The 25,230-nt window shown below is 47.9% G+C and overlaps 1 protein-coding gene and 1 long non-coding RNA gene across 3 annotated transcripts in view; one reads left to right on the top strand and one right to left on the bottom strand.

Annotated features, from left to right (window-relative positions):
- MIDEAS (mitotic deacetylase associated SANT domain protein) overlaps positions 1 to 24,858 on the bottom strand; it is a 72,978-nt gene extending 48,120 nt beyond the window's left edge. Inside the window, exon 1 of the mRNA XM_070377552.1 lies at positions 24,260 to 24,858. The gene's annotated coding sequence lies outside the window, so the exon portion shown is untranslated. The remainder of the gene's footprint in view (positions 1 to 24,259) is intronic.
- On the top strand, positions 1,767 to 23,393 carry LOC138989382 (uncharacterized). Of its 2 annotated transcripts, none has more exons than XR_011465598.1 (3): positions 1,767 to 1,943; positions 2,135 to 2,361; positions 23,158 to 23,393. It is a non-coding gene; the product is annotated as an uncharacterized lncRNA (long non-coding RNA). The 2 variants fall into 2 exon arrangements; XR_011465597.1 differs by lacking the exon at positions 23,158 to 23,393 and adding an exon at positions 4,364 to 4,499 and having other exon boundaries at positions 1,768 to 1,943.
- Positions 24,859 to 25,230: the final 372 nt, after the last annotated feature.

The following is a 25,230-nucleotide window of genomic DNA, read 5'->3' as shown; positions in this document are numbered from 1 at the left end:
CCTCCTTCTCCGGGGTGGAGTCAAGTAGCTGTGCCAGGCACTGTGATGGGAGGTACACGTTCCAATTTTCCACAGATTCCACCCCTTCCTAGGCCATGGGTCACTGTCATTTATCATCTAGCCTGTGCTGTTCTCTTACACCCAGCCTGCCTCTGTTATTGAGATCCCCCTACTCCCTACCGGCCTTTCAGTGGGTGATCCTTAAACCAGATGCACTCAGGTGCCCTCTGCAGCCCTTACCTGCCTTTGGCTCCTCCCAGAATCTCCCAGCACAGCCTCCCTCCAAGGAGGTCACTTTAATGAACCTATTTCAGAACGAGCAGGCAAGCCCCTGCCTGGCACCTACCTCCCCTCTGCTTCCATCACAGGCACAGCACCCTCTTCGTGGGTACCTCCCACCCCCACCCAGAGCCTCAGTCCAGGCAGATGTGGAGAGGAGTTAGCCCAGGTTGAGGGGCGGGGCCCCATCCAGGAGGCAGGGAGGAAGGCAGGACTTTGTATTTCCCAACAGGAAAGTGGTACCGAGGAGATAAATTGTAAGCGGGGGAGGCTCTGCAGTCACAGATGAGCAGTTTGACACATAAGGAAAGACAAACAGTAAATCATCAGGAGGAAAAATGCCGGGTCTCAGCAGCAATTTGAGAAATGCAAATTAGAACACCATTAAGGAGCCATTATGACCCGAGTCAACATGAAAATAAGTAAATAAATTAAACAAGAAAGCTGCTGTTGGCAGGTCATCAGGAAACAGCTGCAGATACACTGAGGTGCTGCTGTAAACTGCTCAGATCCTTCTAGGATGTGATTCCACATTGTGTTCCAAGAGTTGAAGACTTGATCAGGTTATTACAGTCAGGAGACCAGATCCCATGAAAACAACTCAAACTACCACCTCAAAGGAGTCTTTATAAAAGAGGCTCATAGGAGCCTGTATTTAGACTCCCCCCAAATGGAACTCCATTCAGATTACAGTATGGTATGGTAACAGAATGAAATATAAAAGGTTGACATGAGGAAACAATCTGATGAAACCATTCGATGAACTCATGTTAAGTGACAGAATCAGAACAAAAAATAGTACAGGGGGACTTTTTAACTATGTTAAAACTCCGTAGGAACATTTTGCAGCCATCAGAAAATTCCAAACTGCAAATTGCCAAGGTGTAATGTTTATTCTGTTAAGTTGATCAAGATGGTTTAAATAATGATGATGATGATAATGATGATGATGGTAATGATGATATTGATGATGTAAAGGCCTTTGGACAGAATTTCCTCATTATAAACATACCCCAGCCCAGGTCCCAGGCACAGGTAGGTCCTGCCCCCTGCCTTGATGAGGAAGGAAGAAGGAATGTAAACTGGGAGAGGAGGGTTATGACTGTGGGCAGGAGGAGGGCTCTGAAAGACACTTCTGCCCAAGAAACAAAGTGACACAAATAACCCCGCACCGTTTAACCTCCAGAGTCCTGGGTGCTAGCTCTTAATACTGCTGCATTTGCGCTCTCAATTTTACTAATACCTTATTTCAGCAACTTCGTAGGTGACACTGGGGCTCTTTGCGGGCTAGCCTAGGAACCAGCCCAACTACCATTTATAGCATGTTTCTATGGAAATGTGTTTCAAGCTACAAGAAACTGAGCTGCTGACAACCCTGGGGCACGCACGTGGTCTCTAAATTAGGGAACTGAGACGAGCAGTTACTGCTGGGTCCTGGGCTCAGGAAGACAGCCTGTTACTTAGATTCTGTATCAGTTAGTACACCAACCAGCAGTGGTCCCTTTGGAGTTGGCTCGAGATCACTGCAGGGGATGGGAATGGGACCACAGCATCGAAGAATGAACACGATATTCCAGAGAAGCCCACACCCACGCACAACCTGAGTGACACCCACGTACAAGCCTGTGTGACAGGAAGGACATGAAACTGGCCTGAGTACCCTCGTGAGTATCCAGGCAAGCCCTGGGCCCACACGCTCTCCAGTTTCCCTCTGACCCCGGCAAACCTCCAGCCACAAGGCCCTATTTCAGTCTGATAATGGAAGAACAAACTCCAAATTTTTGAGAGTTCTGGAATCTGGCTTGAGCGCGTGTAGGCTTGTGATAAACCCATCTCTCCACACATTCTGTTGCAGTGGCTTCTGCGTCTGCAGGCTCCAACCTGCCCACTCGAGCGAGGTCTGCCCAGGGCTCTCCCGGCTCCACCCACCCTGGGACTCCAAACAACACAAGGAGTCTCCATTTCCTGCCTTGGACTGTGCTAACCACAGGGGAAAGAATGATCGTGGGCCCTCCAGACACTCCACGTGACAAGAAAGTTCCCCACCGAGAAGGCTACCTAGAGTCTGTCGTACAGAGTGAGGTAAGTCAGAAAGAGAAAAACAAACATCATGTCTTAACACGTAGACGAGGAATCTAGAAAAATGGCAAAGATGATCTTATTTGCAAAGCAGAAATAGACACAGACGTAGAGAACAAATGCATGGATACTGAGACAGAAAGCTGGGGAGAGGGGCGGTGGTTGGGGATAAATTTTGGAGATTGGGACTGACGTATATACACTATTGTGTATAAAACAGATAATTAATGAGAACCTACTGTATAGCACAGGGAACTCTACTCAGAGCTCTGTGGTGACCTAAACGGGCGGGCACATGTGCTCAGTCACTTCAGTCATGTCTGACTCTATGCAACCCCATGGAAGGGAGACCACCAGGCTCCTCTGTCCATGGGATTGTCCCAGCAAGAATACTGGAGTGGGTTGCCATGCCCTTCTGCAGGGGATTTTCCTGACTCAGGGATCAAACCCACATCTCCTGCATCTCCTGCACTGCAGGTGGATTCTTTACCATTGAGCCACCAGGGAAGCCCAACCTAAATGGGAAAGGAATCCAAAAAAGAGGGGATAGATGGCCGTTTTGTTTTGCTATACAGCAGAAACTGACAGCAGTGTAAAGCAACTATACTCCAATTAAAAAAAAAAAAAGACAGGGAGAAGGCTCCACACAGGGAGGCAAATCCAAGGGGGAGTGGTGGGTAAGAAGGCCGTTCACTAGGCGTCTCAAGGTTCTGAGATGCCAGAGACACAAGGTGGTCAGAGATGGTCAGAAGACAGTCAGCTGCTCAGCCACAGGCCACACCTGCAGCTGCAAGTCCCAGCAGAGCTCTTGGCAAGATGGGAGGGGTCAGAGGGCCCTGCCGGCCAAGCCAGAGAGAGAGAGACTGGATGAACGTGGGGGCTTCCTTCCTAAGCTTGGTTAAAGTGAAGTGAAGTCGCTCAGTCGTGTCTGATTCTTTGCATACAGTCCATGGAATTCTCTAGGCCAGAATACTGGAGTATTCTGGTAGCCTTTCCCTTCTCCAGGGGATCTTCCCCACCCAGGGATCGAACACAAGTTTCCCGCATTGCAGGAGGATTCTTTACCAGCTGAGCCACAAGGGAAGCTCCCCCCCACCCCAAGGTTGGTTAAAGGGCAACTCTAATTTTCTAAGTTTCAATACTATAATGAATATGTGCAACCCTGCAAACACCCAAGACACAAGGTCACTGGGGCTCCACCTGGGTCAGGCAGGGCCACAGGAGGTCAGTTTGCAAATCACACCCTCTCTACTGCCTGTGTGAACTGCAGACAGAAGAGAGAATCTGCCTCCCGCTGTGGCTAGGCCTGTGGGACCAGGCAGAGGTGAGTGGGCAGCTCAGAGCCAGAGTCTCAACTTCAAGGCCACATGTGCTCACTGAGCTGGAGCCCTGGAAACCCAGGTGCGAACAATCATCTGGGACTCTGAGGCCACTGGGGATTGCCTGCACCAGGCAGAGTCCATGCTGGGAGCCCCAAAGTTATGTAGTTAGTCAGCCTATGAAGTCAGGCCTCCTGTTACTAAAAGACTCAGTTAGCCAATCTGACTTCTCCAGCCCCTGCAGTGCAGCGTGCTGATAAGACATACCAATTCTTTCTTTCAGGTGGTAGCAGATGGGAGGTTTGGAGTTCCTCCCCTGGGGCCTCCCTCCCACCCAGATCCAAAGACATTGATACCTTAAGGTCTTTTTTTAAAGAAAAGTATATAATTATGTAATACAAGTAAAATATATATAAGCTTATACATTGATATGTTATATAAGTATAATATATATTAAAGTAGGACAGCAAGGAGATCAAACCAGTCAATCCTAAAGAACACCTGTGCTGTGTGCTGTGCTTAGTCACTCAGTTGTGTCTGACTCTTTGTGACCCCATGGACTGTAGCCCACCAGGCTCCTCTGTCCATGGGGATTCTCCAGGCAAGAATACTGGAGTGAGTTGCCATGCTCTCTTCCTGGGCATCTTCCCAACCCAGGGATCGAACCCAGACCTCTCGCATTGCAGGCGGATTCTTTACCATCTGAGCCACCAAGGGAGCCCTGAATATCCATTGGAAGGACTGAAGCTGAAGCTCTAATACTTTGGCCACCTGATGTGAAGAATCAACCATTAGAAAAGACCCTGATGCTGGGAACGACTGAGGACAGGAGGAAAAGGAGGTGATAGAGGATGAGATGGTTGGATGCCATCATCGACTCAGTGGACATGAGTTTAAGCAAACTCCAGGAGATAGTGAAGGTCAAGGAAGCCTGGTGTGCTGCAGTCCATGGGGTCATAAAGTCAGACACGACTTAGGGACTGAACAACAACAACAAATATAAATGTTGTATAAATATAATGTATATTAAAGTATGTGGATATAATGTTATATAAGTATAATATAAGTCACTCAGTCATGTCTGACTCTTTTTGACCCCGTTGGACTGTAGCCCACCAAGCTCCTCCGTCCATGGGATTCTCCAGGCAAGAATACTGGAGTGGGTTGCCATTTCCTTCTCCAGGGGATCTTCCCGACCCAGGGATCGAACCCAGCTCTCCCGCATTGCAGGCAGAAGCTTTAACCTCTGAGCCACCAGGGAATCCCAAGTATAATATAGTAAAGTGTATTAATATATAACGTGTTATATTGATATAATATTGTTGTTATTTAGTCTCTAAGTCGTGTCTGACACTTTTGTGACGCCTGTAGCCCACCAGGCTCCTCTGTCCATGGGATTTCCCAGGCAAGAATACTAAATGAGATATTGATATAAATATAATATATATTAAAGTATTATATAAATGTATATATATATATAAAGCAATTTTAAACACACAAATACTCCATTCATGACCACGTCACCTAAATCTTGTTTTCAGATCAGATCAGTCGCTCAGTCGTGTCCGACTCTTCTTGACCCCATGAATCGCAGCACGCCAGGCCTCCCTATCCATCACCAACTCCTGGAGTTCACTCAGACTCATGTCCATCGAGTCGGTGATGCCATCCAGCCATCTCATCTTCTGTCATCCCCTTCTCCTCTTGCCCCCAATCCCTCCCAGCATCAGAGTCTTTTCCAATGAGTCAACTTTTCACATGAGGTGGCCAAAGTACTGGAGTTTCAGCTTTAGCATCAGTCCTTCCAAAGAAATCCCAGGGCTGATCTCCTTCAGAATGGACTGGTTGGATCTCCTTGCAGTCCAAGGGACTCTCAAGAGTCTTCTCCAACACCACAGTTCAAAAGCATCAATTCTTTGGCGCTCAGCCTTCTTCATAGTCCAACTCTCACATCCATACATGACCACAGGAAAAACCATAGCCTTGACTAGACGAACCTCTGTTGGCAAAGTAATGTCTCTGCTTTTGAATATGCTATCTAGGTTGGTCATAACTTTCCTTCCAAGGAGTAAGCGTCTTTTAATTTCATGGCTGCAGTCACCATCTGCAGTGATTTTGGAGCCCCAAAAAATAAAGTCTGACACTGTTTCACTGTTTCCCCATCTATTTGCCATGAAGTGATGGGACTGGATGCCATGATCTTCGTTTTCTGAATGTTGAGCTTTAAGCCAACTTTTTCACTCTCCACTTTCACTTTCATCAAGAGGCTTTTGAGTTCCTCTTCACTTTCTGCCGTAAGGGTGGTGTCATCTGCATATCTGAGGTTATTGATATTTCTCCCGGCAATCTTGATTCCAGCTTGTGTTTCTTCCAGTCCAGTGTTTCTCATGATGTACTCTGCATATAAGTTAAATAAGCAGGGTGACAATATACAGCCTTGAAGTACTCCTTTTCCTATCTGGAACTAGTCTGTTGTTCCATGTCCAGTCCTAACTGTTGCTTCCTGACCTGCACACAAATTTCTCAAGAGGCAGATCAGGTGGTCTGGTATTCCCATCTCTTTCAGAATTTTCCACAGTTTATTGTGATCCACACAGTCAAAGGCTTTGGCATAGTCAATAAAGCAGAAATAGATGTTTTTCTGGAACTCTCTTGCTTTTTCCATGATCCAGCGGATGTTGGCAATTTGATCTCTGGTTCCTCTGCCTTTTCTAAAACCAGCTTGAACATCAGGAAGTTCACGGTTCACATATCGCTGAAGCCTGGCTTGGAGAATTTTGAGCATTACTTTACTAGCGGGTGAGATGAGTGCAATTGTGCGGTAGTTTGAGCATTCTTTGGCATTGCCTTTCTTTGGGATTGGAATGAAAACTGACCTTTTCCAGTCCTGTGGCCACTGCTGAGTTTTCCAAATTTGCTGGCATATTGAGTGCAGCACTTTCACAGCATCATCTTTCAGGATTTGGAATAGCTCAACTGGAATTCCATCACCTCCACTAGCTTTGTTTGTAGTGATGGAAGGCCACTTGACTTCACATTCCAGGATGTCTGGCTCTAGGTCAGTGATCACACCATCGTGATTATCTGGGTCGTGAAGATCTTTTTTGTACAGTTCTTCTGTGTATTCTTGCCACCTCTTCTTAATATCTTCTGCTTCTGTTAGGTCCATACAATTTCTGTCCTTTATCAAGCCCATCTTTACATGAAATGTTCCTTTGGTATCTCTGATTTTCTTGAAGAGATCTCTAGTCTTTCCCATTCTGTTGTTTTCCTCTATTTCTTTGCATTGATCGCTGAAGAAGGCTTTCTTATCTCTTCTTGCTATTCTTTGGAACTCTGCATTCAGATGCTTATATCTTTCCTTTTCTCCTTTGCTTTTCACTTCTCTTCTTTTCACAGCTATTTGTAAGGCCTCCCCACACAGCCGTTTTGCTTTTTTGCATTTCTTTTCTATGGGAATGGTCTTGATCCCTGTCTCCTGTACAATGTCACGAACCTCCATCCATAGTTCATCAGGCACTCTATCTATCAGATCTAGGCCCTTAAATCTATTTCTCACTTCCACTGTATAATCATAAGGGATTTGATTTAGGTCATACCTGAATGGTCTAGTGGTTTTCCCTACTTTCTTCAATTTCAGTCTGAATTTGGCAATAAGGAGTTCATGGTCTGAGCCACAGTCAGCTCCTGGTCTTGTTTTTGCTGACTGTATAGAGCTTCTCCATCTTCGGCTGCAAAGAATATAATTAATCTGATTTCGGTGTTTGACCATCTGGTGATGTCCATGTATAGAGTCTTCTCTTGTGTTGTTGGAAGAGGGTGTTTGTTATGACCAGTGCATTTTCTTGGCAAAACTCTATTAGTCTTTGCCCTGCTTCATTCCATATTCCAAGGCCAAATTTGCTTGTTACTCCAGGTGTTTCTTGACTTCTTACTTTTGCATTAGTCCCCTATAATGAAAAGGACATCTTTTTTGGGTGTTAGTTCTAAAAGGTCTTGTAGGTCTTCATAGAACCGTTCAACTTCAGCTTCTTCAGTGTTACTGGTTGGGGCATAGACTTGGATTACTGTGATATTGAATGGTTTGCCTTGGTAACGAACAGAGATCATTCTGTAGTTTTTGAGATTGCATCCAAGTACTGCATTTTGGACTCTTTTGTTGACCATGATGGCTACTCCATTTCTTCTGAGGGATTCCTGCCCGCAGTAGTAGATATAATGGTCATCTGAGTTAAATTCACCCATTCCAGTCCATTTCAGTTCGCTGATTCCTAGAATGTCGACATTCACTCTTGCCATCTCTTGTTCGACCACTTCCAATTTGCCTTGATTCACGAACCTGACATTCCAGGTTCCTATGCAATATTGCTCTTTACAGCATCGGACCTTGCTTCTATCACCAGTCACATCCACAGCTGGGTATTCTTTTTGCTTTGGCTCCATCCCTTCATTCTTTCTGGAGTTATTTCTCCACTGATCTCCAGTAGCATATTGGGCACCTACTGACCTGGGGAGTTTCTCTTTCAATATCCTATCATCTTGCCTTTTCATACTGTTCATGGGGTTCTCAAGGCAAGAATACTGAAGTGGTTTGCCATTCTCTTCTCCAGTGGACCACATTCTGTCAGATCTCTCCACCATGACCCGCCCATCTTGGGTTGCCCCATGGGCATGGCTTAGTTTCATTGAGTTAGACAAGGCTGTGGTCCTAGTGTGATTAGATTGACTAGTTTTCTGTGAGTATGGTTTCAATGTGTTTGCCCTCTGATGCCCTCTTGCAACACCTACCGTCTTATTTGGGTTTCTCTTACCTTGGGCATGGGGTATCTCTTCACGGCTGCTCCAGCAAAGCGCAGCCATTGCTCCTTACCTTGGACGAGGGGTATCTCCTCACTGCCGCCCTGTCCGTGGAATCCTCCAGGTAAAATCTTTTTTTACCTTATCCCAATTTATACCACAGCCAATGTGATCAGTTTTTATGCCCTCATTGAATAAGTATATGTGCAGTTTTGCCTGTTAAAGCAGAAGCCATTTTTCCCACAATTCTTCAACATTTTCCCATGAATTAATATCATCTTCATACTAGGCTAACAGACTATTCATACTACTTCATACTAGACTATTGTTGGCACAATAGTCCACTGAGTCTAAGTATCACAAATTATGTAGCCATGTGGAACACTCAGGCTGTTTAACAGTTTTTTGCTATTTCAAATGATGTTGTTACAAATATCTTGGTGTGTATAGCTCTTTTCTTATCTAGAATTATTTCCTTAGAATAAATTCCCAGTAGTAATACTAATACATAAAAGGAAATTAACATTCTTTATAGCTTCAAGTTCTACATTTTAAAGATATATTTCTCTGTGTGAGTTATCTGGATTATCTATTTTCCAAAGTAGTTTTCTTGACAACACCTTCCAATCCTGCCAATCAACATCTACCCTTAAAGTCAGTCCACTTTTCCCAGCTCCCCCTGTGGGTTGGGCATCTGGAGCATAAACCCTACAACTGAATGGATGTTAGAGGGAGCTCCACTGAATTTGCTGGGGAGGGATGAGGAAGGAGGCCAGAGATGTGGGTGGGAAGGTGGAGGACTGAGATGGACAGGAAGAGGGAGCTGGTCCCAAGGAGGCAGAAACAAAAGCAGATCTGAAAAGAAATCTGCAAGTGGGCCAACACCTCCCCAGGACATCAACCCCACCCCACCACCCAAGCTTCCTCTGGGCTGATCTTCCAGGTGCCAAGAACAAAGACACACTTCAGTGGGTTCCTAAAGGAGCTTTTAGAAATACTATGTGCTTTCGGGTTCTGCAAACATATTTTGCAAACAACAGAGGCCACGCACTCACCAGCAGTCAAGTAGACTATGTGAGTATAGGCTCAGCCGCTAAGGGAGGCCGACTTGGAGAAAGAAAATATTTTCAGAAAGAAAGTCTACCCCATCAGCCATGGCAGGAAAGATGCTTCTCCACGGCTCTCTCTTTAAGTGGCATGCAGACCCCTGATAACTGTTCCACACCAGGAGGGCCCCTGAGAGGTAACACGGGTCCCACTGTGAGGCATCATAAATTACACTGCCTGCCAGGCTCCATTCACAGGTTTGGGGAATTTCTGAGCAGGAAAAGAACCACATGTGTCTAAGTATCTCATTTTATAGACAGAAGGAGACCCCAAGTGCCTGCTTTGGGGCTCCTGCGGCACCCTGCTGCAGTCGTCGTCAGGGGGTGCTCGTCCGCCCCCTCCGACAGGAAAAGCTGCAGTGCAGCCCGTCCTGACCACCACTCGGCTCAACAGGGCTTTCATTTTAAAACCTCAAGGTCGGCTGACTCGTTCTCCCCAGTTCCTTCTCTGTGCAAAGCCGGCAGACAGTGCCGGGCACGTCCTCCGAGGGCAGCTTGTGTTTCTCCTTCTTCAGGGGTTGGGCTGATGGGGGAGGGAAGTCTCTGCCACCTTCAAACCAGCTCCTAACCGCCACCGCCTCCTCAGAGTCCTCTCCAGGATGAGGGGGACCCAGGTGCTGGCTCTCTGTGGCCCTAAATCCCCTTCTTCTCCTCACCCGGGTCTCCCTCAGGCTCAGAGCAACAGCAAAACCCCCAGGGTATTGGCTCCATCCGCAGGTGCCAAGGGAGACTATCAGCTCACCCACCACAAGTGCCCTGGACCTAGGCCAGGTCCTGGGCCTGTCCCCCGCCTCCCCCTGCATCCTCACATCCCCTCAGGCCACCCTTCCAGTCACATCACCGACACCTACCTGTGCCAGGCCAGGGAGGAGCCAGGCACACCTGCGGCTGATGCCAGCCTCCTCCTATGGGGAAGTGCGACTAGAAATGCTAGGGTGGAGGCTCAGGAAGGCAGCAAGGAAGCAGGTGACTTCTGGCCGGCTCTGTGGGCATCTGCCAGCAAACGGACAGGGAGGACGTTCCAGGCAGGGGGCCAGCACCGCACAAGGCACAGGGGCTTGACCGCCGTGCTGAGGAGCAGAGACAACATAAAGGGCGGCTCGAGGGAAGTGCGTGCGGCAGGAGAGGTGGGCTGGGGCTCCCAGGCCCTAGGGTGCCTTTCTGAGGATGGGGAGCTTCCTCCTGCAGGACTTGGGCAGCCCTGAAAGGTTTTTAAGAGGGGTGACATGATTTTGCCTGGAGGATTCCATGGACAGACAAGCCAGGCAGGCTACAGTCCGTGGGGTCGCAAAGAGTCGGATATGACTGAGCAACTAACACTTTCACTTTCACGATCAAAGCTGTGTTTCAGTAACATAACTCAGATCCCTCAAGACTTCTTTTTCTGCTTCAGTGTTGTTTTTAACGCGATTCCGTTTCATCTGGACAGAAATGGGCCAAAGGGGGCAAATTGTGCCAGAGCCAACACTGGCCCGGAACACTCCTGCTCGTCCCTCCTGGGGGTCACCCTGACCCCACATTGGTAAGCAGGCCTCAGGCTCAGGCCTCACCTCCAGTCCAGGATGCAAGAACTCGGCCCTTAACACACTCAGCTGCGTGGAGGCAGCAGCTCCCCACCAACAGGCACCAGGGGAAAAAATCTGAAACACTAGCAGCCACCACAGCCATGAGTCCAAAAGTTCAAAACTGCATTTTTCTCTTTAAAGCAAATGAACTGCTTCATCTAAGTTTACTGGAACTGAATGACCAAGATTTCATGCAAGATGCCCTTACTTCAAAGAGTTATCACCAGAGGGCCTGGGGGCAGGAAGGGAGCTGGCGCTCACCTAATCAACACCTCGTCTGGATGAAGAAACTGGGCAGGGATGTGACTGGCAATGCTGACAGTCCCAGGTAGATGAAGCCCTAGCTCCTTTAGTTCTTTCTCAGCCAGGATATTGGCTAAAACGCCTCCACCAGGTTGACATCATCAGAACTTGAGAAGGGCCCAGTCCTGTTGCTTTGGACAGCTTGGGCACCAGGGACCGCAATCATTCCACACACCAAGCAAAAGTGAAAGTGTTAGTCTCTGGGTCGTGTCTGACTCTTTGTGACCCCACAAACCATAGCCTGCCAGGCTCCTTTGTCCATGAAATTCTCTAGGCAAGAATACTGGAGTGGGTAGCCATTCCCCTCCCCAGGGTATCTTTCCAACCCAGGGATCAAACCTAAGAATGGCACAGAATCGCACAGCAGGAGATTCTTTACTGGCAGAATCAGATTCTTTACCATCTGAGCCACCAGGGAAGCTTCCACAAACCAAGCCTGAAGCCAAAACTCCAACCTCCAGTGGAAAGCAAGACAGCATCTCCCAAACACCTCATGGCCCCGTGGGTCTTGCCCAATCCAGAGGAGAAACAGAATTCACGCTGTAGCTGCCTGTTAGGCAGAGAGAGCCAAGCCTTGGCCTCGGTCCTTACAAGGCAGCACTGAAGTTTTCCAAATGTTTAGGGAGGATCCAGATGCTGGGATGAGCTCTCTTTTCCACTGGAATCATTCAGATTCCAGAGGAAAAACCCAACTGCTAATAAAACACTCAAAAGCACAAAAGGATCCTAAAGTTTAGCTGGAAACTAAAGGATTCAGAAAGAAGATCAAAACGTGGATATTTTCAGTGGCCTAAAGGGGATGCCCTGTCTCCACTTCCTATGAACTGCACTGTCCAATATTCCCAGTTTGAGGGTTAGGATGGGCTCTGGCTTCCATGATGGACATCTGTTCACCGGGCCTGTGCACCCATCCTCAGGTTTCAGGAACCTGGTGCTGTGAGTCCTTGTGGAGGGAGGAGTTTCACTTGCCACTGGGGAAGCTGTAACTCCAGAATGTATGAGAACATGGGCATGTGACCTAAGCCAGCCAACCAGATGCTCCACCTGGGCTCTGCCTCTGGATTGAGTGACACCACAAAGAATCAAGGAGAGTTCAAAACTCATTCCAGACGTGGTGGCAGCATTCAGGTTAGCTGGCAGCCAGGCCAGAGGCATCATCACTTTGTCTTCGGTTCCAGCTACGCAGCTTCGCACAGAGCCTGATAGATTTCTGAGCCTCCTTCTCCAGATTTCCAGGACATTCAGTGAGTCACCAGATATCCTTCCAATACATTCCTTTTCTCATTAATTTAGCCAGAGTCTGCTTCTGCTTTTGCAGACCAAAGACCTAGATTACCCCAGTATGTCCTTCGACCTCTACAGACTCCTCTGGCTCCCCGAGACAACACCTTTGCTCAAGCTTCTATCCTTCCCTCTGAGAAAAGTCTCATTTAAATACTCGTACATAGGAGAAGATTATAGCCACCTTATAATCACAGATATGAACAAAAAGACATAAATGCTGAATATAGCAATCCATCCTACCCAGGTTCTAAGTAGATGCCCCAATTTGGGGAATTAACACCAGAAATTAAAAGCATTACCACTCTTTTGGACTCTTCTCTGTTTCCCCATCAGTTCAGGGCAGGGTGGACTTGGAGTCAAGAAACCTGAGTTCAAGAACTTGCACATGTCATTCCAACCCTGGGGCAGGTGGTACCTGTACCACCTATTTCTCCAAGAGGTTAAATCAAATGAGAAGAGCCTACTCATGGCAAAACTACAGGAACTTTTAAATTCCTAAGTCAATCATTCCTTTCAGTCCTCTCTTTCTTGATGTCCCCAGGGATGAATAGGTGATCAATTTCAACTCAATAAAAGACATATGAAAATATGTATCTAATTAAATAATTTTCTAAAAAAAAAAAAAGGATATAGTTCCCTGACCAGGGATCGAACTAGACCCCCTTGCACTGGAAGCATGAAGTATTAGCCACTGAACCACCAGGAAAGTTCCCTCAATATAATATTTTTAAATGAATAAACTTCCATACATAAGAAAAAAAAAAAAAAGAAAATATGTATCATGTGTTGTACTCGGTGAACAAAATAATGATCTCTGCTGTCGTAAAATGCAACGCTTCCTCCTCCTTTGGCATCTGTGGCACCAAGCTCTCCTGATGTCCTTCCTTTCTTCTTGGTCTCCGTTGCTAACTCCCCTCGTACTGTACCCATTACATGGGGATCCCCTCACCTCCAACTGCATGCTCTCCATGGGTGATGCCATCAGGTCCCCTAGCTCCAACAGTGTCCTGGTGATTCCCAAGTGTCTGTTTCAGAATGTCTGACAAACAGGGGGCTAATGGGAGGTAATCGGATTTGTCTGGAACTTGTCTAGAAGCTGTAGCTGCACAGTAAGGAATCATTTTTACTTAAATGATATGTTTATTGGTTACTTAAATGATACATTTATTGATAGCTTGCTGAGAGTCCATGGGGGAAGCAACGCTCCCCACTGCCATCCTCCAGTGGTATATCTTGCCCCCAGACCCACGTGTCCAACTGCCCACTAGAACTGCTTTCTCGAATGTCCTGCAGTTGTCTCCAGAGATTAGACTCAGTGTCCCTCCCCTAAAACCTGCTCCTTCCCCCTTATGTTTCAAGTAGAAAGCTAAGCAAACACTCCAACTTCTTCCTTGCTCTGTTCATTTGGTTGGACCTCCAGGCCTGTCAACCCAACTCCCATGACACCTTCCTAATCCAGCTTTTCCCTCCCTCGCCGCTCTGGCTCTGACTCTTTTTCATCTCGCCCCAGGGACCACACTGACCTCCTGCAGTGACCTCCTCACTGGTCCCTCTGCTGCCCAACTTCCCCATCTCCGGTCAATCCTCCATATCACAGTGAGTGATCTTTAAAAAGACAATCTGATCCTCTCTCTCCCTCATACACACACATACACACACACACACACATCCATGGGACCCCAGGGGCTCCCACTGCCCTCAGAGTAAGGTCCAAATCTCTCTGCTGACACCAATGGCTGGCCCATGACCTGGCCCCCGCCCACCCCTTTCTGCACCCCCTCCCACCAGCGCTCCACCACACCCACTGCTGTAGCTCCCAGAGCAAACCGTGTTGTGTCACACCTCCATACCAGGCCCTGCCTGAGTTGCTCCCTGTGCCTTGAATGCCCTGACCCCCTTTGCCACCTGGTGGACGCCTACTCCTTCCTCAGGACTCGGCTCAAACACCAGCTCCTCCAGAAAGCCTCATCCTCATTAATTCCATAGCCTTCATTGGGTACAGGTATGGGACAAGGCACTGGGGCCGTGCTAGACCTTGCCCAATGGTCCCACTCTCCTCTGGCCTGGAGGAAGTGACCCCATCCTGCTTCTGAGCCCTGCACACCCTGAATCCTTTCACCCTGACATCCGTGGCACTAATGGCTCTTAGCTTTTGTCTGTCTCCCTCAGGGACTGTGAACCCATTGAAGCAGGAGGCTGACTCTTCTTTATCTTTGCATCCCCAGCACCTTGCATATGGCGTGAGTGACTGAATGAAGAATGGGAAGGGGAATCATTCTATAAACCATGACAGGCAGCATTCCACTGCTACTGGGTATTCACATCCGAAATGCTAGCTGGATACATCAGCACAGGCTCTTTGAAGGAAAATCCTGAGCCTTCCCCAACCTCCAGTGCAAGTGGAAATGAGGATCCAAGAGTGGCTTTGACCCCTAAGTTGTCCCAAGCACACGCTGTTGGGAGGCCACAGAGGAAGCGGATGTAGGCTCATGGGGTAGATTCCTCGCAGGCCTCTTACAAGTGCCAGCAGTAGGGAGGCTGGGGAGGGGAGACAGGTGAAGGAGAGAGAAGGAGAGCAGATGGGGAGGACTACGGCCTTAGAGCAAAGTGTCTGCCATGCATGGCACTGCCCTCTCCCAGCCCCACAGCAATGACAGGTCACCCAAAGCTTAAGTCCTTCCTTTGCAATCTTGAAGTTTAAAACCCACTCCATGGATCTCTGTATCACACCCTACTCACCTGTTCAAAGAACCTTTCTTGCTTAATCGCCTATGGTTATTTCCTAAATTATAAACCTGCCGTCTGTTCAAGGGTGAGCCTGGGCAAAGAGCCCCGAGCCTGCTGCCTGCGGGATGTCACAGTACTAGCATTCAGCATGCTGGGTGAGACTGTACTGTTTGAACACACACATATTTCATACTACAGAGCCCCCAAGTTCAAGCCAACCACTTTATCTGCTGCCTGACCTTAGAAACAACACCTTCTTCCAGAACTAGAGGAACCGCCTAAGATGAAGTATCAAGAGCTTGTGTGTCTGCCAGCTGCCTGCTGCCCTACTAAGGGACTTTCAAGGTTAACCCTGATTGCATTCTTATTTTTCACTTTTCACACTGACTTTATTTTATTGTTATTTATTAGTTGCAGCACAAAGGATCTTGATCTTCACTGAGGCATGCGAACTCTTAGTTGCGGCATGTGGGATCTAGTTCCCTGATCAGGGATCAAACCAAGGCCCCCTGCACTGGGAGCTCCAGGTCTTAGCCACTGGACCACCAGGGAAGTCCTGACACACTGTTTAGAATCTGATCCTCAGAAAATGCAACTCCACCAAACTGCATTTTCTTAGCTGACAGGTCCCTCTGGCTATAAACCTCAGAAGCTGACTGCCAGCCTCCTGGAGAGAAGGGGCAGGTGGGATCTCTGATTGGGCCACATGCAGTGTTGGCAAAACTGTAGCTGTTCTACATATGCCCAGTGAGAACAGTCAGTCTTGCACTCATGGGCTTTCCCAGAGGGTGCTAGAACTGTGTTCCTGGGCCTTCTAGCACCCCACTGTCTTTCTAAAGACCTCGCTTTCACCCTGGCTTTTGGTTTTGTTTTTCTTTCAAGTTTCTTCTTTTTAAATCTTTGTGTACTGCCTGAAGGAAACTAAAGAGAGCACTGTAAACAAAACCCTTGGTTTACAAATACTGGAACTGCTGATTATGATGACTAAGACGATCGATGCAGGATGGTGAAAGAAAATGGAACGTGGGGGTTGCGCCTGACTGAGTTCCACTGAGCAGCTGTGTAGTCTCAGAGAAGTCACTTATCCTCTCTGAACCTTTTAGTTAAAAATGAGTTACCTCAGGTACCCTTTCCAGCTTTAAATTCTCTGAGATGCTGTTACTACGGTTACTATAAAACAGAATGATAACAGTCCCTAAGGTCCTAAAGCTAGAAAAGGCTCATCAGTTCTAAAAACTGATTATTTTGTGAAACAGCAGACTCTAGACAATGTGGGTTTATTAAGTGCAGTTTATGCACAATTTTTCAGAAATAGTTTTCTAGGAAAATCCCAGTTTCACCCTTATAAGTACATCAAGAAACTTCAGTTAAAAGTTGAATTCAACATACTGACTGCAACATTGCATGTAACAGCAAAACACTGGAAACAACCCACACATGCTCTTCAACAACAGACTAGTTAAAGAACTTCCCTGGGGGTCCAGTGGTTAAGAATCTGCCTTGCAATGTAGGGGACCTAAGTTCGATCCTTAGTCGGAGAACTATGATCCCACATGCTACTATAGTCGGAGAACTATGATCCCACAGGGCTACCAGAGCGCCACAACTAGAGAGCCTGTGGGCCATATGATGCTGTGAAGGTCCTGCGTGCTACAACTAAGACCTGATACAATCAAATAAATAAATAAATATTTTTAAAAAAAAACAGTTAAATAAATGATGGTATATCATTTATTTGTGGAATATAATTTAGCCGATGGAAAATGTGAAGCGGCTCTATGGGCACTGATATAGAACAATCTCCAAGACACATTAAAAGTGAAAACCGCAAAATGCAGAACACTCTGTAGGGTATGCCAGCATTTGTTTATATATTCATATTTTCTTCTATGTGCAGAAGCCACATCTGGAAGCATGGCTGAAAAATGACAAATTGTAGTTGCCTAAGACAGAGACACTTAAGGATTGAAGAAATGGGCAACATTAGAGGATGGGAAATTAATTTTTCAAAATATTATGTTATCAAATTTATCAATATTTTCTTATGGGTTCTGTTTTGTCCTTTTCTTAAGAAGGTCTTCCTAAAAATAAAAATTTTAAAAAAGGTCTTCTTTCTCTCAAGGTTAAAATACATAATCATTTTTCTAATTCTATTGCCCATTTATATATGTTTATATCCGTATCAGCTTCCCTGGTGGCTCAGCAGTAAAGAATCCGCCCACCAAGCAGATTTGAGTTTGACCCCTTGGTCAGGAAGATCCCCTGGAGAAGGAAATGGCAACCCACTCCAATATTCTGGCCTGGGAAATCCCATGGACAGAGGAGCCTGGTGGGCTACCGTCCATGGGGTAGCAAAGAGACATGACTTAGCAATTAAACAACAGCAGCTGTTTAGAATATATATATACCTGTATAGTAATCTATTGTCTATATTGACTATTACACTGTATGGACTTTTCTGGTGGCTAAAATGGTAAACAATCTGCCTGCAACACAGGAAACCCGAGTTTGATCCCTGAGTCGGGAAGATTCCCTGGAGAAGGAAATGGTAACCCACTTCAGTATTCTTGTCTGGAGAATTCCATGGACAGAGAAGCCTGGCAGGCTACAGTCCACACGGTTGTAAGGAGTTGGACATGACTGAGAAACTAACACTTATACTGTATAACTTACCCCTATTGAATTTTGAACTATATGTATTACCTGTTTTTTAAAAATCCAAGTATAGTTGATATACAATATTATATTATTTCAGGTGTATAACACAGTGATTCAGTATTTTTATAGGTTATATTCTATTAAAAATTATTACAAGATCACAGCTATAATTTCCTATACTATATATAATATATGCCTGCTGCTTATCTATTTCATACATAGAGGTTTGTGTCTCCTAATCCTATACCCCAGATTTGTCTCTTTCACTTTCCTTTCCCCTTTGGTAAGCACCGGTTTGTTTTCTATGAGTCTGTTTCTATTTTGCATATACATTCATCTGTATTACCTTTCAGATTACACATGTAAGTGGTATCATACAGTTTTATCTTTCTCTGAGTTAGTTCACAAAGCATAATATTCTCTAGGTCCATCCATGAAGCTGCAAATGGCAGAATTTCAGTCTTTTAACGTCTGGATAATATTCCATTCTTTATATATCTTCCCTATATATATATATGGGCTTCCCTGATGGCTCAAATGGTAAAGTGTCTGCCTGCAAAGCAGAAGACCTTGGTTCGATCCCTGGATCAGGAAGACCCCCTGGAGAAGGAAATGGGCAACCCTCTCCAGTATTCTTGCCTGGAAAATTTCATGGACAGAGGAGCCTGGTAGGCTACAGTCCATGGGGTGGCAAAGAGTCGGAATGACTGAGCAACTTCACATTATATATCTTAATCCATTCATTTGCTGATGGGCAACTTGGGTTGTATATTATCCTTTGAAGAATAAAACTGAGGGGAAAAAAAAAAGAACCTATCAGATTTTTTAAATTTATTTATTTTCTTTTTGGTCTCACCACTTGGCATGTGGGATGTTAGTTACTCAACCAGGAAATCAAACCCACAGCCCTGCACTGGAAGCAGAGTCTTAACCACTGGACTTCCATGGGAAGTCCCAACCAGATTTTATTTTTAAATAAAGATTTTAAAGAATCTAGCATATGGGGTGCATTTTATGGTATGTGAATTATATCTCAATTAAAAAAGAAAGACTCTAGCTTATACGGCAAGGTTGAGATTAATAGCACGAGAACTGAGTGGAGTCAACAGAATCCTCCCAGTTAAGCCTGATGTTAGGGTTCAGCCAGGATCTCCCCAAGACTCAGCTTTATAGTATAGTCTAGTTTTATAGGTCAATACCTGTTTGGGCAAATCAAAGCTGCAGTCAACCAGGAAGCATCTCTTTGCCTTACTCATAATTCTTGTCTGAGAGTTCCCCAGTTCTTTGTTTTCAGTTGGTTCCCTTAGAGGACCGGCCAACCCAGGAAATGAAGGTCTCCCCCTCCTCAGCCAGTGCTCAGGCTTAGGACATCCTGGGGCAGGTCAGCTAGGTTCAAATCAAGACAAGGAGGAGCCCATGCTGAAGCTGGACAGATCTGTCTAGCACCCAGGGGGAAGAGGCACTGGAAAAGAAGCTGAACAATGAGGTGCAAAGCCAGGAGGTACCAGAGAGAGGCTAACAGGCTCAAGGAGGAAGGTGGCTAGATGTTCAGAATAAAGACTGGGAACTGTGGTTCTTGGTGCTTGGCTCGGGTGTGTGTGCCTATGCACAGCCAACAATATCTGAAGACCGCTGCACTGCTACAACCTCACCATCACACCATCATCCTCCTTATCAGACATCCCCTGGGAACACCAGGGAGGACAAAGATATATAAAACAGGGACTTGCAGTATAGTTAAAAGTGATAATGCTGATCCACCCAAAAGCACATTTATGAAGCCAAATGAAAGATGTTATTGGAGCTATGATCCAAGGCTGAAAGTCCTCTAGACCAAGTTTTAAGGTTCCTCCATCAGGGGGCCCCAGTGGATGTTACTGGAATCTCAGGGAGAGGCCCACAGGGTGGAACAGAGGAAATCCTTAAAGAGAGAAACAAGAACAAGGCTAAAAAGGACAGCAAGACTAAGCCAAGTGGGAGAGAGGAAAGAGAAGGCATTCCAGACTTCCAGGAAAGCATGAAAGGTAGGAACGCTTGCCACCAGCAGTTTGGACAGACACACAGAGCGGGTCACAGGGTCAGAGAAGAGGGTTAGGGCAGGAGAGCAGTGGAGGCCAGACCCCTGTGTGGGAGGCCCCGACTGCCAGCTTAGAAGTTTGATCCTTACCGTGCAGACAGTGGGGAGCCATTGAAGGTTGCTGAGCAGGAGGGTGACCCTTGCAAACAGGCGTTTTTAAATGAGATTACAGAGGAGCCCTTTATCCCAGGCTCATTCAAAGACCTGTGTGTATTTCAAGTGGCACTTGAGACAGAAAGTCGTAAAGCAGTGCCCTGTGTCATGTAGAAGAAGAAGAAAAGAAAAAGGTTTAAGGGTCTCACAAAGAGATGCTTCAGTGAGAATGAGAAAAGAAGGGGGGCACATTTTAAAGAAGGAAACAAATTTGCAGGACAGAACCACCAGTCATCTGGAAAACTGCAGCACTTTCTTCAGAGTCTGGAATGCCCTCTTTTGGCTGGAGTGGTTCTGCCTCCTTTTTTGGAGGTTAGTTGTGATGTCAAAACACAGGCTTGTGGTGCAGGGAGGCGGCTGGGAGGAGGCAGATGAACAGAAACATAAATGCTGGGCCTGAGAGCGTAAAAGGCCTCCACACTAAGACCACTGTCTTGCAGGGGGACTTCCCCATCTGCCCCTCTCAAGTGGAGGCTCAGAGTTTTTGTCAAAGCTACTGGGAGCTTCCTAATTACCCAAACAGCTTCTCCTCTTAAAACAATAAAGTGATTTTTTAAAAATCTGTCAAGTTTTGATGCAGAGCTTTGTTGGTATTGTTCCTACACATGCATAGTGAGGCAGGAGGCAGGGCTGTTCTGGGGCCACAAACCGGGCAGTCACTTTAGGCCATAAATCAGCATTTACGTAAAATGGGAGAGGAAGTCAGGATTAAGTTTCCGGTCTTAACCTGGGCTGTGTACAACTGCAAATTCTGTAAATACAGAGGCAAAGCTGAGCAAGCCAGGGAAGGGCCTGAGTTAGGCACAAAAATCAGCCACGCTGAACTGATGACAAGGGCAGGCGATTGCTCCAGGCTGCTCTACAGTTCCAGGGGTGGGGAGTGTCTGATTCCTTTTTTTTTTTTTAATAGTTTTATTTATTTATTTATTTTACTTTTTATTTTTTTGGCTGCGTTGGGTCTTCGCTGCTGCACAGGTTTTTATCTAGTTGTGGCGAGCGGGGGCCACTCGTTAGTTGCAGTGCTCAGGCTTCTCGATGTGGTGGTTTCTCATATTGCGGAGCACAGGCTCTAGAGCACTGGCTCAGCAGTTGTGGCACTCGGGCTCGGTTGCTCCTCAGCATGTGGGATCCTCCTGGACCAGGGACAGAACCCAAGTCCTCCGCCTTGGCAGGCAGATTCTCATCCACTGAACCACCAGGGAAGCCTTGAGTCCTTCTTTCTTTGGCCTCTGCTAGAGGTTCATCTCCCCCGCTCTCCTCCCACAATCCCAGGGGGCCTTTGGGCACTTTTAGTCTCTGCACGGTCTATATGAAGACAAAAAATCTGGAGTCAGAAGGGAATGCTCCCCTCCCCTCCCCTTTAGACTGTGCTGTGTACCAGTGGGCTCTTTCTAAAGTAGCCCTGGTCAGGTGATGCAGCTAACAGGACCTTGACAGTCAAGTTCAGTAAAAACCCAAATGTACACAACACTGCAACTCATGGGAACTCCCACCTTTGCAGTGTTTTTGCTCTAGCCCTCCTTCCCCTGTGGCAATTGTGTCTGGATGTCCCAGACTTTCCAGAAATGTCCCGATTTCACGTGCTTTTCCTTGAGTCTCTGGAAGCACGTAGGTGTCTGCCAGGGATTATGCCCTAATGTTTTAGTTGGACAAATGGTCACTGTGTCCGTGACATGCAGCTGGCATGAGGTTGCAAAACAGTGTTTTCCCTCTGGGTGAAACTCCGTTCCTTGGTTGGGGAGAAGGCCAGGAACGGGGAAGCTCCAGGGTGCCGGGCCAGGGGTACCCATCACCGAGTCACACAGTTCCCTCAGCAGGGCCGAGTGTTGCCCTTGCAGAACCTTCTGCCTAGGGCATGGAAAAAGTGGGCTGAGATTTGGCATGTTGGAAGAAAGGCCCAGCATGCAGCCTGTCCATGTTTGTGACTCTGTTTTAAATCCCTCTGCCCAGCATGCAGCCTGTCCATGTTTGTGACTCTGTTTTAAATCCCTCTGCTACAGTTAGCCACCTCTGAGGCCCTCAAAGAAAACTGTTTGCCTTATTTCCACACTTGAAGGCTTAGCTCCCTTCCTGCCGTACGGTGGCTCAGAAGGTGTGAGGACCCCCTCAACCCTGGTCCGTGTGGCCAGGCTTGCTCAGGAAGGAGGGAGGGGTTCCTCTGGAGAAAAAGAATATGAGTCACTCCTCCACCCCCACCCCAGACACTGGCCACAGACAACAGTCTCAAAGACCCAGCACTTTTCCCTTTGCCCAGAACACAATAAAGGAATTAGGGACCCACCTACTAAGTTTCTACATCTGACACTTGACGGCTCAAAGTCTAGCTCACCAGCTCAGTCACACATGTCTGACGTGTCCTCTTTGCAGCCAGGCCCCAAGCCAGTCACCATACAATTTTGCTAATTCAAACTGCTTTCCCGTTTAGGGAGGTCGATAGCCATCTCCCATCTCCTTTTCCTGCTGACGTCATCCCACATTTTCTACAGGCACAAATAAGGGTACAATTCCTGGGACAGTTTTCAGGCTGCCTGAGGTTGGGAGTGGAAGGATCCTGCCCTCCCGGGTCCACTCTACTTTTCTGGCTATTTGGCAAATTATCCGAGGTGAAGGGAGAGGCGAGGAAATAAATCACCTCGCTAAGGTGAAAGGCCGAAAAGAACTCGGCGACTGCAGCTCAGACCTAGATCTGTCCTGGGCATTTGCAATGCAAATGCGCGTTTTGTTCGCTGCCACCGAGGTCTTGCACAATAGCCTGTGTATAAACATCCAGGCCAACAATGCCTGACTGTGCAATCATGCTGTAATTACAGGCCGGCAGGAAGCTGCTGCTAGGAACTGTTCCATTCAACTTCTAGACATCCCATGTCGGAGTCTCCACCGCACCGACGAACATTCCTGCACACACCAACGCGTCCCCGACGCGGCCGCGGCCGCTCCAGTTCCAGACTCCAAGCCCCGGAGCCCGGGCGCCACCCGCCCGGCCCGCCAGTCCCAAGTTACTTTGCAGAGATGTCATAAACTTCTCAGCTGTTCTTTAAAAAAAAAAACAACCCTACGCCACGAGGCTACCGAAGGCGGCGCGAACCACCATCGAAGTTCCCAAGCACATTCCTGCAAGCCCTAGCAGTTTTGGAAGAACAGAAAAAGAGCGAGATGCCTCAGAGTCCACTGGAAGCGGGTTTGGGAGTTTTATATAGAAAACACTCACATATGTATGTGGGTGTGCTGACAGTTTTTATGGCTAAATTGCAAAGTGTTAGGCCTTAGTGATTACTGTCGGGCTTGGGACGTGGTGTAGGAGGAGAAGGGGGTGGGGGAGTCAGAGGAATTCGTTCAAAGGGGACTTTGGGGCCGTTCTGGGTTTTGCCTTTTGGAAATGCGTAGGGGTGTTTCCCAAACTTCCAAGTGGCTGTGCTCTTCCTCACTGTCGGGCCAAGCAAAGAAAAGTGGGGGGGGGGGGGCGCGGGGGGGAGTTCCTTTAACTTCCTTCCAGCAACCTCAGCGAGGGCTGCAAAGAGTCAGAGCGCGCGTCCCTGGGAAGCCGGGCGGGGGCCGGGGGACGGCTGCGCCCAGCCTGTCGGGATGGCTGCCCCCACCCCCACCCGGGGCGGAGTACTGGACCGGGACGCCGGCCACGGGAAGCCCCTTCCCTGCGCCCCTGCGCTAGCCAATGGTGCCTGGAGAGGCCCGGCTGCAGCCCCGGGCTGCTCTGAAATCTCGCGGCCAAACAGGGTCGCAGCCTGGGGCCTGGATCCCGGCTGCAGGGCTCACTCCCTGCAGCGGCCCCCGCACGCCACCCCAGCGCCGCCGGCCCTCCCCGCCCGCGCCGCCGAGCCCGGACCCCGAGCGTTTCGGGGGCCCCCACGGCGACGCCGCGGCTGCGGAGGGGGAGCGCCGAGCCCCGCGACTCACCTGCGCGCTGGATCCCGGGGCCGCTCGGAGGGGCGCGGGGCTCGGGGCGCAGGCGAGCAGGGCTCGCAGACTCAAACTTTGTTGCTCTCGGGACGGCGCAGTCGTCACTTCCTCGCGGAGCGGGTGGCGCGGCCCGGGCGGTGACCCAGCAGCTCGCGCGGTGGCGCGCCGGGCCCTGCAGCCGCCCGCGCCCCCGGCTTTGCGCGCCCTCGGCTGCGGAGGGAAGAGGGCTACGGTCCGCCTGCGTCCCTCCGGGGGAGGCTCTCTCCAGCCTGGTCGTTTCCGCGCGAAGATGTGCTGGATCCGGGAAGATGGTGTTGGGGTTCAGGGGCCCAGAACTGGAGTTCCAAAGAAAACAAAGGATGGGAAAGGAGGAAGAGAAAGTTTTTCTGTTTGGTGTTGAGGCTAGAAAATCATGTTAGAAAACACGGGGCTCTGTGTTCGTTTTTGCTTTGCCTTTGTTTTGTTTGCACCAAATAATGCCTAAGCTGGGCCTTAAAACTCGAGTCTCCTCTTCCCACATCCCCTCAAATGATCGGCACTCTTGTCCTTCGTCATTTCCAGGGATTATAAGGGCGCAGGACGTACAGCGTTTATGACTGACTTCAGGGGGCAATCTCAGCACCCAAGTTGGGGCTGCAAAATAGTTTTTGTTCTAATCCTCCCTCGCGATTTCCACCTCCTTCTTTATACTCAACTCACAGACCTCTTCGGGGCCTGACACAGTCTGTGTTTCGTCATGGACCGAAAGTGACTTGGAGAGTAGGGTGGCGTCCTGACAAAAGGAGCTTCAGGCAGCAGTAACTCCGAAATCTATCATCGCCCAAAGTACATTAGCTCACGCTATTAAAAACTACAACAACCAAAAGCCATCTTTTAAGTTTCCGATAAGTAGCAGCAAAGTAGTTTAAATGGCAGAGGCAGTCTTTCGGGAGGCAGTCTTTCAGGAAGAACTCCTGATCCGGTAAAGC

Source organism: Bos mutus, chromosome 10 (genome assembly GCF_027580195.1).
Source record: "Bos mutus isolate GX-2022 chromosome 10, NWIPB_WYAK_1.1, whole genome shotgun sequence".
Lineage (NCBI taxonomy): Eukaryota > Metazoa > Chordata > Mammalia > Artiodactyla > Bovidae > Bos > Bos mutus.
Note: the sequence above shows the minus strand (reverse complement) of the source record. Positions and strands in the feature narration are given on the sequence as shown.